This window comes from Jaculus jaculus, chromosome 10, assembly GCF_020740685.1.
Source record: "Jaculus jaculus isolate mJacJac1 chromosome 10, mJacJac1.mat.Y.cur, whole genome shotgun sequence".
In the NCBI taxonomy this organism is placed as follows: domain Eukaryota; kingdom Metazoa; phylum Chordata; class Mammalia; order Rodentia; family Dipodidae; genus Jaculus; species Jaculus jaculus.
Window position 1 is genome coordinate 43,876,538 of NC_059111.1, and position 15,236 is coordinate 43,891,773.

A 15,236-nucleotide genomic window follows, 5' to 3' on the forward strand; every position below is an offset into this window, starting at 1 on the left:
ACCCTCTCTTAGCCCCTAACCAACTTAAAAGTACCTGCCATGAGTTAATATTATGCCTTTTAATGTCTCCCTCTCCCACCTCAGGACTGGGAAAAAAAAAAAAAAAAAAAACAGGCTGCTCAAGAACAATTAACCCAACCGGGAATTCTGCTCACTTCAAACTCTAAGGACAGACCCCCACCACATTTTATTTTTGTTTTTATATATTTATTTTGTTTTTGTCTTCAGGGTCTGAAATGAAGGGTTAATGAACCAGTGGCCTCTGACCACTGATCCTAGTAAACCACAGAACTTTGTGGCACCATAGCATGATAAGGAACTTCTATTAAAAAGCAAGCACATAACTGAAAGATCTGTCCTTAACAGCTATCAGGCCACCTGGACAGGCAATTTGTAAACAAAAGAAAAGGTCTTATCTTCCCCTTATTCTTCTCTCTCAAAGACCCGGCCCCCATCCCTTATCATATATATCTCTGCTTTCTCCCACATTCAAACACAGTATCAACAATTTCATCGCAGGAAAGCTATTGTTCTTCCAATAAAGATGTCTGTGCTGGCTTTCTTTATCTCTTGTATGTCTTACTCTAGTCAATCCCAGATTTTTTTTTTTTTTTGGAAGTAGGGTCTCACTCTAGCCCAGGCTGACCTGGAATTCACTATGGAGTCTCAGGGTGGCCTTGAACTCATGGCGATCCTCCGACCTCTGCCTCCCGAGTGCTGGAATTAAAGGCGTGCGCCACCACGCCCGGCTCAATCCCAAATTTTAATGTGAACAAAAAATAAATTTTTCCTCTTCTTAAGTTATTCATGTCAGATGTTTGTCACAGTATTAGAAATAAATTGAAAATTTATAATGATGTAGAAGGGACTTGTTTTATAAAACATGTGTTAGGAAGCTAAAATCATGATGTAATTTATATGACAATCAATACTGATGTAACAGAATGCATATTTCTTTAACATATACTAGGATGTAGGAACTCAGAACACAGTATAGATCACCAAATAAGAATTTAGTAAATTTGTGGAGCACATTTGTTTAATTGAAAAGGTAGAGAAGGATAGAAAAGGATAGGAGAGATGGACTTCCGGCCAAGATGGCGACTGCCTAGCTGCGCTGCAGATACCGGGAAAGAAAGATAGATGCAGATCCTAAGGAGACATCTGCCCCAACATACCTCAAAAGGGGCCTGACTGAAACTAAGGACTATGGGCGAAACAAGCAAGGGTGCTGTTTTCCTGATGAACAGGATACCAGCACAAAGGGGAAGGAGACCAACACAGAGAAAAATCAACTCCTACCAAATCAGAGAGCCAGAGCCTCACAGGCCCCCAACACCTCGGCACTGAAGCAGACCAAAAATGAACCCAACATGGCTCAAGGAAATTTTGCGGAAGAGGGGGCGGAAAGAATGTCAGAGTCACATGTTGGGTCATGATATGCTGAGACATTTATCCTACCAATAACTGGGGGCTAACTCCACAATGCACAACCCATTTACATCAACAAGGAGGGTCCAGTGGGAGGGGGTAGATCATGGATGAGCCTAAACAATGGTACCAAACTGCCTGTATTTACTGAAAAGAAAACTAATAAATTAAATTAAAAGAAAAAAGAAAAGGATAGGAGAAAATAGAGGAGAGGTAGAAAGTAATGGGAGGGGAGAAGAGTTGAGGAAAGGGAGAGAGTGAGGGAATACCAGAGAAGAGGCAAGGAAAAATGAAGGTCAAGCTATTGCAGAAAGGCAAGAATCTTAAGAGGTACAGCTATACAAAAATAAATGTAAGTATTAAGTGCCTCAGTTGGTGCCTTGTATGGAGATTGTGACATAAATGGTATCTTTTATATTTGAGAAGAAAGGGAAATATCAGGTTTCATCACATTATGTTAAGGTTAAATTCTGATACTTCATTTTTAGTTATAGGTATATGCACAAGTGTATATGTGTGTGATGTGTGTTCTTGGTTGTGTTCTATATGTATTTCTTTACTATGATTCAAAAAGAACTTTGACTCTCTCCATAATACATGATGGGGCAATGTATTAATGGTAACCTACCTTTCTGGTAAACAGCAAAGCACAATATAGCTCAAAGAATCAAAGAAATCAACATAGTAAATTGAGGTGTGTGTGAGAGAGAGAGACAGCTTCTTACCACTTAGATGAACTTCCTGACCCAGCACACTTACAGATGAAGGGATATTTATTGAAGCTTACAGATCTAAGGGGAGTTCCATAGTGGCAGAAGAATTTGATCCCCTTTTCAAAGGACCAGACAGAGAGAGAAAATGTCCAAAGCCACACCAGCACCACAAACAAGCAAACTTCAAGTAGAACTCAAACATTTTGTGTATCTTTACACTGGAATTCCAAATCTATTACAACACCTTATGGCTGGACCCTAATATATGCCTAGTGAAACCCTCTCCAGCTAGGTGGCTGCAGATCTAAATTACAAACTGTAAAAAAATTCTGAATATATTGGGTCCTTCCATTTAAAGTATATATATCTAGGAAAAAAATTCAAACTATCAAAGGAAAATCACAATGAAAATGGATTGTTTGTAATCTTACCACAAATGTCTGTAGTTCAGGAAGTAGTCAAATATTTTTGGAACAAGATAAACAGGGAAATGTAATTGCAATAAAATGCCTGACTGTATATATAGAAAAAAGTCAAGGCCTTTATGTATAAAGGGCTTACCATTTTTGTTGTTGTTGTTGCTGTTTTGTTTTTCAAGGTAGGGTCTCACTCTAGCTCAGGCTGACCTGGAATTCACTATATAGTCTCAGGTTGGCCTCGCACTCATGGTGAGCTTCTTACCTCTGCTTCCTGAGGGTTGGTATTAAAGTTGTGTGCCACCATGCCTGGCAAAAATCATTTTTATTTTTTTTCTCTTTTAATGTTTTATTTATTTCATGAGCATTGCTTTAGTAATAAAAGAAACAAAATGTGGAAATCTTAATTCACTATTATGAGATTACTTCTATTTCCTACCTCAACTAATATGATATAAATATGTTCATGATTCATATATAGCTATTATCATAGATAGAATAATGTATATAATCAGTCACATTAAAGACAGTATAGTGTACCTCTTAGTTGATAAGGCAATAATACTAAGCCTTTCTACAATAGGTATTTTTTCCTTTTTTAAAATTAATTAGTTTTGTATTCAGCAAATACAGTTAGTTAGTACCATTATTAGGCTCATCTGTGACACACCCCCTAACCATTGCCCCTCCTTGTTGAGGAATGTGGGTCATGCATTGTGGAGTTAGCCCACAGTTATGGGTAGGATAAATGTCTCTGCATATCAAGGCCCAACATGTGGCTCTGACATTCATTCTGCCCCCTCTTCCACAAAATTTCCCTGAGCCATGTTGGGTTAATTTTTGGTCTGCTTCAGTGATGAGGTGTTGGGGGCTCTTGTTCTCTGATTTGGCAGGAGTTTATTTTTCTCTGTGTTGATCTCCTTTCCCCTTGCCCTGGTATCTGATTCAACAGGAAAACAGCACCCTTGCTTGTTTAGCCAAGTTTTCTTAGTTTCAGCTGGGGCCATTTTGAGGTATGCTCTCTCCTTAGGTTCTACATCTATCTGAAAAAGAGAGCACATTCTCCAATGGAGAGTAAGTTAGCACCAGGACAAATGAGATAACCCTTACTTTTTTAAATAGAGAAGTTAATAGATGTAGATCCTCTAGTAGCCCATGATTGATGGTGGCTTGACAATGGAGAGTGTGCTTATGTTTGAATATGGTTCTGACATGTTTCCTAGCTCCAGCTATGGGTCCTGTATCACAGAGGAGATCAGTTAGCCAAATCAAGAGCAGTTTGTTCCCCAACATGGCTTTGTGCCATTATTGCACTTGGGTGGGCATCACAACAGGTTATTTGCTGCTAAGTACATTAGACCTTAAGTTGCTTGGACAGATATTTGTCATTTTCCCCCAGTCACCCATATAGCACTTTCTGGCACTGTACGCACTGACTGGGGACTGACTCTCTTCCAACTTCCAGCCATGCCACTCCATTTTACAGGTCAACCACATAAGGTGTCTTCAGCAGTAGGGTCTTACCACTAACCTTTGGTGGGTCATGCAGTACTCAGACAGAAATCTGTCTTTCTTTTAGGAAAACTTATAGGTCTCTATGATCAAAAGCTCAATGCGAATGATAGCCACTTGCTGGTACTGGGAGTTACAGGTCAGTGCCCACTGAGAGAAGGAGGAAAAAGATAACTAATATACAAGAGTTAGGGAGAAAAGAGAGAGACAGAGAGAGGGAGAGAGAGGGAGAGGAAGAGAGGGAAGTAGAAAATTAAGGTCAGTCTTCATCATAACTTCTCTGGTGTCTTCTGGCTCAGGTGTTCCCTGTAAGGGCCTGGTGAAGGTTCAGCCATTTGGTCTGCCTTTTTGGAAGTAGAATTTTATGGTACCATTGCCGTTTGGGTCTAGATTTGTGTCTTCCACCCCTTCACTTGCCCTTCCCTCCCTCCCTACCCATTCTATTGTCTAGTCCATGAGATGCTTGCTGGGATTGTAAGGCATCTTGGATAGATTCAGGTTAGGTGCTGGAAATGAATGAGAGTATGTGGCGATTGTTTTTCTATGATTGGGTAAGTTCACTGAGAATGATCTGTTCCAGGTTCAGCCATTTTTCCTCAAATTTCATTGTGTCAGTTTTTTCTTACTTCTGTATAGAATTCCATTGTGTAAATATACCACATCTTAGTTATCTATTCGTCTAGTGATGGACATCTTGGTTAATTCCACCTTTTAGCTATTACGAATTGAGCAGCTACAAACATGGTTGAGAAAATCTCTCTGGCCTGTGGTTTGAAGGTTTTAGGGCTGACACACAGTAAGAGAATAACTGGGTCTGTTGGTATCTCTATAGGCAGCTTCTTTAGGAGTCTCCATATTGCTTTCCAAAGTGGTTGTACCATCATACATTCCAACCAACAGTGGATGAGTGTTCCTGCTTCACCACATCCTTGCCAGCATTTATTTTCATTTGATTTTTTTGATGTTTGCTATCCTTATTGGGGTAAGGTAGAATCTCATAGTTGTTTTAATTTGCATTTCTCTGATGATTAGGGATGATGGACATTTTCTTAAGTGTGTGTTTGTCATTTGTATTTCTTCCTCTGTGAACTGCCTGTTCAGGTCTTTGCCCCGTTTTGTAAGTGGAGTGTTTGACTTCTTACTGTTTAGATTTTTGAGTTCTTTGTAGATTCTAGAGATTAGGCCTCTCTCAGTTCGATAACCCACAAATATTTTCTCCCATTCTGTGGGTAATCTATTGGCTTTGCTTACTGTATGCTTGTCTGTAAAGAAACTTTTCAGCTTCAAATGATCACATTGGTTGAGTGACTGCTAAAGATCATGAGCTACTGGGGTTTTTGTTCAGGAAGTCTTATTACATTACTATATCATGGAAAGTACTTCCTAGATTTTGTTCCAGTAGCATTGAAGTTTCTGGTCTTATATTGAGGTCTGTGATCCATTTGGACTTGAGTGTAGTGAATGGCGAAATGTGTGGATCAAGGTTCAGTTTCCTGTATATGGTTATCCAGTTTGTCCTGCACCATTTGTTGAAGATGCTGTCTTTTTTCTAGCCTATATTTTTCAGGCCTTTGTTGAATAACAAGTAGCTATAGTTGCTTGACCCAAAGTCTGGGTCCTCAAGTCTATTCCATTGGTCTCTACTCCTGTTTTTATGCCAGTACCATGCTGTTTTTATTACTATGGCTCTGTAATATAGCTTGAGATCAGTTATGGTGATGTCTCCACAGGTATTTATTTTCTCAGGATATGTTTGGATATGCAAGGCCTTCTGCCTTTCCACATGGAACTTGAGATCATTTTTTTTTTTTTCTGTATCTGTCAAGAATGCTATAGGTATTTTAATTGGAATTGCCTTTGGTAGGATTGTCATCTTCACAATGTTAATTTTGCCTATCCAGGAGCATGGGAGGTCTTTCCATTTCCTCAAGTCCTCCTCAATTTCTTTTTTGAGTGTTTTTATGTTTCCTGGTAAAGATCTTTGTCTTCTTTGGTTAACATTATTCCAAGGTTTTTTTTTTTTTGCTGATATTGAAAATGGGACTATGTCCCTTATTTCTTTCTCTATATCTTTGTCATTTGCATACATAAAGGCTACTGATTTTTGTGCATTGATTTTGTATTGTGCTACTTTGCTATAGGAGTTAATCACCTTCAGGAGTTTTGGGTTTGAGTGTCTTGGGTCTCTTACATATACAATCATGTCATCAGTGAATAGAGCTAACTTAACCTCTTCCTTTCCATATTGTATCCCTTTTATTTCCTTCTCCTCTCTTATTGTTTGAGCTAGGACTTCCAGTACTATGTTGAATAACAGATGTGAGAGTGGACAATCCTGTCTTGTTCCTGATCTTAATGGGAATTCCTCCAGTCTCTCCCCATTAAGTATTATTTGGGCCTTTGGAGCTTTTTACATTGCCTTTATCATGTTAAGATATGAACCAGCCATGCCAATTCTCTCCAGTGTTTTGATCACGAAGTGATGTTGTATGTTGTCAAAGGCCTTTTCTTCATCTATTGAAATGATCATGTGCTTTTTATGTTTAATCTTGTTTATGTGGTATATTACATTGACAGATTTCCATATGTTGAATCACCCCTGTGTTTCTTGGATGAATCCCACTTGGTCAAGGTGGATAATGCTTTTGGTGTGCTGTTGGATTCAGTTTGCAATGATTTTGTTCAGGATCTTTGCATCTAAGTTCATCAGGGCAATAGGCTGGTAGTTTTGTTTTCTTGTGGCATCTCTGCCTGGTTTTGCAATATTGTTTTCCATCCTTTCACCCTGAGAATGTGTCTGTCTTTAGTGGTGAGGTGGGTTTCTTGAAGGCAACAGATTGAGGGGTCTAATTTTTTGATCTATCCTGTTAGCTTGTGTCTCTTGATGGGTGAATTAAGGCCATTAATATTTAGGGTAATGACTATGAGATTTGAATTGATCCCTGCCATATTGTGATGGTAAATGTGGGTTGGTGTTTTCATGGACTTTGAAATTTTTTGTGCCTACTCTGGTTTCGTTGGTGTGATCTGCTTCTTATAGGCATTTGAGTTTGGTTATTTGTTTCTTCTCTGTGGAGAATTTCCTGAAATACTCTCTGTAGGTTTGGTTTTGTGTTCATATAATTGTGAAGCTGAGTTTTGTCATGGATAGTTTTTCTTTCACCATCTAATATTTAGGATACTTTTGCTGTGTAGAGTAGTTTGGGTTGGAAGCCATAGGGTCTTAGACTTTGTAGTGTTTCAATCCAGGCCCTTCCAGCTTTCAGGGTTTCCATTGAGAAGTCTGAAGTAATTCTGATGGGGTTACCTTTAAAAGTGGTGTGTTGTTTTTCCCTAGCTACTTTTAGGATTTTCTCTGTGGTGTCAATGTTTAGAGTTTTAATGACAATATGTCTTGGAGAGTTTCTCCTTTGGTCCAGTCTGTTTGGAGTTCTGTTTGCTTCTTTTATCTTGATGGGCCTTTCTTTTAAGAGACTGGGGAAGTTTTCTTCAATTATTTTGTTAAATAAGTTCTCCATGCCTTGGTCTGAATTTCTTCTCCTTCTGGTATTCAAATGATTCTGATATTAGGACATTTAAGTGTATCCCACAATTCCCTTATGTTCTGTTTACTTGAACTTTTGAACTTATTGAAATTTTTGAACTCTCGCACTGTTTCTTCAATCTAGTCTTCCAGATCAGAGTTTCTATCTTCCACTTCACTGACTCTATTCTTGAGAGTCTCTAGAGAGTTTTGGTCTTGCTCAATTAAAGTTGCATTTTCTACTGCTTCTCTATGTATAATTTCCATCTCTCTATCAAACTCCTTTTTACATCATTTTCTGATTTTCTTGATGATTCTTGGAATTCATCTTTATATTTCTTTATGTCTTCATTTAGCATGTCCAGCTGATTATTAAGGTCTTCTTTTTTTTTCACTCTCCCTCAAATCTTTTAACTCTCTTTGAACTCCTTCCAATTTCTGATCTATTAATTCTAGTTTAGTGATGGCGGTATCCACATGATTATTGTTCCTTTGTTGCTTTTCTGCAAGTTCTACCAGTAGGCTGGTCAGGGTTGTATGGCTCATAGCTTCAGTTTGATGTTCTGATCCTAATGTCTTGTCTATGTTTTGGTTAGATGTATTCATTTTAGGACTGGGTGATCTGACTGGATTTTCTTGCATTTGATTTTTCATGTTATTTCCTTTGCACTGTGGTCTGCTCAGGATAGTGTATGGGCATGCAGGTGGATGGATCAGTCTGGGGTCTAGCACAGTTGGAATCTGAGGCAGCCTGGGGCAGTTGCCAAGCAGCCTGAGCTTTGGCTCTCACTTGACAAAGCAGCCTATCTACTGCCTGGCAGGGTCACCAAAGTTGCCTGAATTCTCAAGCACTAATGTGCCAATGCTGTCTGCATTCCATCCTGGAGGGGGACTGAGGCACCAAGCACTGAAGCAGCCCAAACTCTGGCTGGGAACACTGGGACCTGGAAGCAGTCTGCACTCCCCAATCACAGGACAATGGCAGATGGCCTGCACAGCAGACAGGTAGGGGATGGCACCTGAGCTGGCACAAGTGAGAGACACAGTCTGTGTTAGTGTGGCAGTTGCTGTGCAACTGGGCTCACTGAAGTGTGGAAGCAGGAGCAGTAAATGAGTGAGTGGGCTGAGCAGTCTAAGCTTCCAAATGCAGGGATTGATCTGGGCACAGCTGCACTTTGGATAGGTGGCTACTTGGGGAGGACTGCCGGCTACCCGCTCCTGAGGGAATCAGGGATTCCCTGTTATTGCCAGAACTCACTGAATGTGTGGTGGGCAGAGCAGTAAGAGGGCGAGTGGGTGGAACAGTCTAAGCTTCTGCAAGCAGGGATTGATTGGTGTTTTGTGGTGCCATGGAAACAGTGGCTATTTGGGGGGATGGGTAGGCTGCCCGCCCACGAGGGAATCTGATTCCCTGTTATTGCCAGGACTTGTTGACATGCTGTGGCCTGAGTAGTCTAAGCTTTTGCTGGCAGGGATGATCAGTGTTTGGCGGTGCTGTGGAAACAGTGGCTATTTGGGGAGAGGGGATCAGTGATTCCCTGCTTTCCCTCCTTCCCCCACTGTGCCCTCCCATGACAATCTACTGGAGATTGCTCTCCCCTAAAAGACCCAGTGAACCCTTAATGTCTTGCATTTCTTTCCCTGGGATTTGCAGCACAGCTAGGCGGTAGCCATCTTGGCCGGAAGTCCACAAATCATTTTTTAAAGAGCACTAATTGTATAACAATTAGATAATTCACAGAAAATAGCCATACAACTGAATTTAAAAGTTTATATTCACTTAATCAAAGAAATAAGAAAACAGACATCAGTAAAATGTTTTCTTCCTTATCAAATTTTTTTAAAAATTATTTTTATTTATTTATTTGACACAGAGAGAAGGGTGGGAGGGAGGGAGAGAGAGAGAGAGAATGGATGTGTCAGGGACTCTAGCCACTGAAAACTAACTCCAGATGCACGTACCACCATGTGCACCTGCCTTATGTGGGACCTGAACAGTCAAATCTGGTTCCTTAAACTTTGCAGGAAATCACCTTAACCACTAAGCCATTTCTCCAGCTCCCTTATCAAATTTTATAAGAACTGTTGAAAAGGTTATGAGTAATGGAGAGTAGTGTAAATTGATGCATACTATATTAGACTGCAGTTTGGCAATGTATTGAGAGCACAAAATGTTATTTTTCTTTGACCAAGTAATTCCATTTTGTGGAGCTTTTCCAAAAGGAATAGCTTGAAATATATACCCAAGGTCAGTTATTCCTATCATTACTTATAATGATGCTAATTACATGCTCTGCATGCTGTTAAGTAGAATCACTGAAGGAAGTGCTGGTTTTCAATTGAATCTTTTGTAATGGAATAGGAAAAAAAAAGTGTATAAGTGAAATAACCAAAGTCAAAACTTTTATTTATATGGAGGGAAAGATGAGTGATTTTCTCTTAATTGGGATATTATGAGGATTTTGAGTATTTTAATTACAATATTCCTCTTTATATTTCTGTTAGTCCCTATATGTTAAATATGTATTTTTCCATAATACCAAAAGTCAGTTTCATTTACCTTGAAACAAATCAAACTCCCTTTTGCCCCCTCTGATCTTGGCATAGTGCTGGTGCTCTAAGGGTTTCCCTAAATGAAGAGATTAGAATCACTTCAAATTACCTTCTTTTTCCTTATCTAAATTGGTTCTTTGAAAAATTAGTGCCCGGAAGGTGTTGTAAACTGTTCATTTAAGTACAATTAAGCAATCCCTTAGTTGCTTCCTTATTGGCGTTTCAGCTTGTTTTCACTCTTCATCTCTCTCACCATTTCAGTATGGCAATTTGAAGGAGCCAGCAGACCTTCTAAGATAATAGCTTCCTATTAAACATAAATTAATAAGGCAATATTGTAAAAAGTAACAACTTGAAAAAAATGCAAATGCTATCCTTCAGTTGTAAGGAAATATGCTTTTATGACTTTATATTGCAAATGAATGTGGACATCCTCATGTTGTAATCAAGCAGCCCTTTAAAGGGAACTTTTGATCACAGCAGGAATTGTGTGAGCCACCTTGTCCAAAGTTATAATGCACATCCACATCCTCTCTCAGCCTGATTTAGGACTCTGAAGGACCTGCACCAACATTTTACTTTTTCAAACTCTGGCACATCTGTTTCTTCCCTATCTACAACAAATATTGACCCCAGGGTCAATACTAATAAACCTCTACTGAGTTAAACTACATATAGAACTAGAACCCAATATAAGACAATGAAATACTACACAGGATACAGGTGGCCTCTCGGATATATTTTGGATTTTATATCATAAATATTGTATGAAAATGTGTAAAATTCTAAAAGCCACAGGGTGAGAAGGTATACTCTGAAGCATTGTCTCCCCTATTCCCACAGAAGAGGACCCTCAGTGGAATGGTGGTGGAGGATAGTGAACGTATAACCCACTGGAATCTTAACAATATACAATATGTTCATACAATAAAGTTCTCAATGAAAATGTTATTAGGGAAACATGGGATAACACAGAAATAAAATTCACCTTAAACATTATTGCATTTGTTTTGATTCATTATTTATATCATCAATGGTTATCAGTATGTAATTTCATAAAATACCATAATCTATAATAATCTGGCAATAGCTTGTTTTGGAATAATATTGTAAAACAACTTTTTCTCTATGACACCTCCCTCTGTCAGTATCAAGCTTCTGAGCAACTGGATTTGAATGGTAGGTACACCAAGTGTTCTGATTTGCTGCCTTTTCATGATTACAGTCAAGTACTTCATTCTGACCCTTATTCTGTCCACATGGCCAAGAAAAAAACATGTAATTTCAGCAAACTCAACCTTATTTGACACTTCTCACAGAATTTTAAATGGTACTGGGACAGAAAGTGTCACAACTTGCAAACTCAACCTGCTGGGTTTTGAAATGAAGCTCTTTGCTGCCCTCTGTAGACAACTCAACATGAAAATGGCAAAATCCTTATGTAAATATTTACTGTCTCAGTTATATTTTTGCTCTATAGCTTTAATAGAAGAATAGACCCAGTAAAGGACATTTCAATTAAAGGGGAATTAATTTCCTTCTATATTTTTTCATTGTAGTACTGCATGGCTTCATTTTGCTTTTCAAAATTACTACCCCAAATTAAAATCACATAATTGGAAACATGGAAAAACATGAAAATATAGCATGCACATGCACGCACACACACACACACACACACACACACACACACAAAGTACATGCATAAAGATATTAATATTTTCTTCCTTCCTTTCTTTCTTTCTTTCCTTTTTTTGGGGGGGGAGGGTTACGAGGTAGGGTCTCATTCTAGCCCAGGATGACCTGGAATTCATTATGGAGTCTCAGGGTGGCCTCAAACTCATGGCAATCCTCTTACCTCTGCCTCCCAAAGTGTACTGGGATTAAAGGCGTGCAACACCATGTCTGGCAACATTTTCATTTTCCTTTTGATGTTTTATAATCACATGTATTAACCCTATTTAAACTTCAAATATTTCAGAATATCAATAGCAATGATTGTCTTGGACAAGACCTCAAAACCACAGAAACAAATCAGAAATATACACAAAATAGGATTTTAGTAAGTTGAAAATCTGCAAAAACAAACAAACCACCATCAAATGAGGAAACTAATTCAGAGTGGAAGAAAAGATTTGCAAACCAGACATGTCAGCAAACTATATAAGGAATTAAGACAATTCAATAGCAAGGAAACAAATAATGGGCCCAAGAATGGGTGAAAAGCATATGTAGTCACATTTAAAGAGACAATATAAAACTGAATAGAATGTATATGGAATGTACAGGAATACTCAGTACTCCTATCAGAAATATACACATAAAAGCCAGAATGAAATAATATCAAAATGAGAGAATCATTTTGATAACTATGAAAAAGAAAAATATTAATAAATGATAATGAAGATTTGAAGAAAGAGCTACTGTTATGCACTATTGATGGGAATTTGGATTAGTATAGTCATTGTGGAAAAAGTTATTCACAGCTGAGAACAGAACTATTACATAATCCATCAATCCCAGTAGTGGCTATTTATCCAGAAGAAAAAGAAATTAGTAAATCAAACACACAATTACACATTTATGTTTATTGTAATACTATTTGCAGTATCTAGGACTTGGAAACAATAAAAATGTCCATCAATGAATGAACAAGGTTCTATTCAGCCTTAAAAGAATAAAATTATCTCATCTGCACATAACTGACCCTGGAAGAAATTATGTAAAGTGAAATAAGCCAGGCACAAAAAACAAATATAACATGTTTTCACTCTTTTGTGGAAACTGTAACTTGTTCTCATGGATGGAGAGAAGAAAAGTTGTGAACAGGGAGTAGGAAGTGAAAGGGGATAGAGGATAACAGGAAGATGCTGGTTATGAGGTATTAAACTAGTTAGACTGAATAAGTGAAATCAACCACCAAAGACAGAATGAATTTTGAAGTGATGAATATGTTAATGACACTGATTTGATCCCTATACGATCATCATTTGTCTCATAATACACTGCTATGGAAACAAAATATGAGCCAAGAGCTAGAAAGTCAAATAGTGGATAAGAGTTAGGAAAATGCAACAACAGAAGGTGCACGTGTTTTACTGTACTTATGTTTTTAATTTATAATACAACATCTCACTGGTAATATTTCAAAAAGGAAGAGATATTTGCACACAGAAAGAGTATTTCAAACAGAGAAGAGCACAGCGTTCCTGATTGCCTGACTAGGACAAGAAAAAGTGGCCCAATGTGTCTAGACCTGAGTCATAGGCAAACAGGTCAGAGAATAACAAATGGGAAGGAGCAGTAGGGAAGTGAAGGTGAGCTTAGATCATGGGCCTTATAGGTCATTGTAAGGGTCTCACCAATTGGGAGAGTGGCAGGATAAGGGAATGTCACTTCTTTTTGTGAATTGTCCCTCTGATGGCTGTGTTAAGAATAAACTGCAGCAGTGAAAAGAGCAAGGAATCTAACTGGTAAGGTATGGCTGTGGCCTTCTTGGCAAATGGGATGGCTTGAGCTCTGGAAGCTATTCTGAGAATGAAGTGGAAGGTTTTACTCTAATTATTTTCCTACTTCAAGGCTTATAGTAATATTTTTTTGAGCTGATCTATTTTTACACTATTGAATTGGCTATATGCCCATGTCTGAAACTTGGAAAATAGGAAAATGTATACCCCTACCCCCTACTCACAAAAGGCAGAAAACTGAATATCCCCCTAAAGATCACCACCTATTAGTACACAGGCACTTCCCTGATACCATTTAATGGTTAATAGTATTCCATTTTATAGAAGTATAATATCTAATTCAACTAACTCTTAACTAGTGAATATTTAAGATGTTTTATAATTAGTGATGCAATGTATATCCATGGGCAAGTGTGATAGCTTTAAACATTTGCTTCAAAACTTTTGAATTAAATGTAAAAAATTATAAATTTCAAATATACGTATGTAGGGGTTAGTGAAGATTCTAACCCACATACCATCTTTGGAGTAGAAACACACATACCGCAGGTGCTAGGAATTCTGACTGTCAACAACACAAATGCCCTTGGTCCCTAAAAGTGCCACACTAAAAGTGCAGGAACTACACTTGGCCAAATGCTGCCTAAACAGGGCTCTAAATGTGTAAGCCTCTAGCCTCAATTTAGAAAAGGGCTGCCTGAGTTCCAGAGTTCCCTGCAGGTTCAACTCCAGTCTCAGTTCTGCCTGTGGTGTGTAATGTCTCCCTTTAACCAATCCTGCCAATTTCAGTTTTCAAAAGTACTTCTCAGTAGAACTTCTGCAGGCAGTTTTATGTCTCAGTTTATGTTTTCAAAGAACCCAATTTTGTGGCAAAGCATTTAAGTAAATTGAGTCTACAGTTCATAAGAATAAGGATAGCCCTGTTGCAGTGTTGATAATTTAGCTAATGTGTAGAATCCTATGACATTTTAATCTTTCCATCTTTATTTTTGAAAAAAGTATGCTGTTGCTACTTTTTTCTTGACATTTTTGTTGTTTGTTGATGTTTAATTGGTTGAAATTTACCATTTTTAGTGAAAATTTCTATATATAGTCTAATAAAACACAACCATATAACAATAGCCACAATCAAGATACCGAAAAATTCCCCCACCTGGAAACTATTCCTTCTGCATTTTTGTCAAAATATCTGTTAAAATTGATTGCCATATTTAAAAAATTTGCTTTTATTATATGGGAGATTGAATACTAGGTTCTCATCAAGACTTCTATCACTTGGCCATACCTGAGATAAGCCTCCAATTTAAAAATATTCTATTGTTTTTGTAATTATCATATTTATAAAGTTTTAAAAATATTTACTTATTGATAGAGTGTGACAGAGAGACAAAGTGAGAGAGACAGAGAGAGAGAGAGTGTGTGCATGTGCATGCCTGAACTTCTAGAGACATGCACCACTTTATACATCTAATGTTACATGGGTACTGGTGAATCAAACCCAGGCCATCAGGCTTTGCAAGCAATTGCTTTTAACCACTTAGCCATCCCTCCAGTCCATATAAAGTTTTTGAAAACATAATTTTCTAAGTATTTTATTTCAGTCAGAAGCTTCAATTTCTAT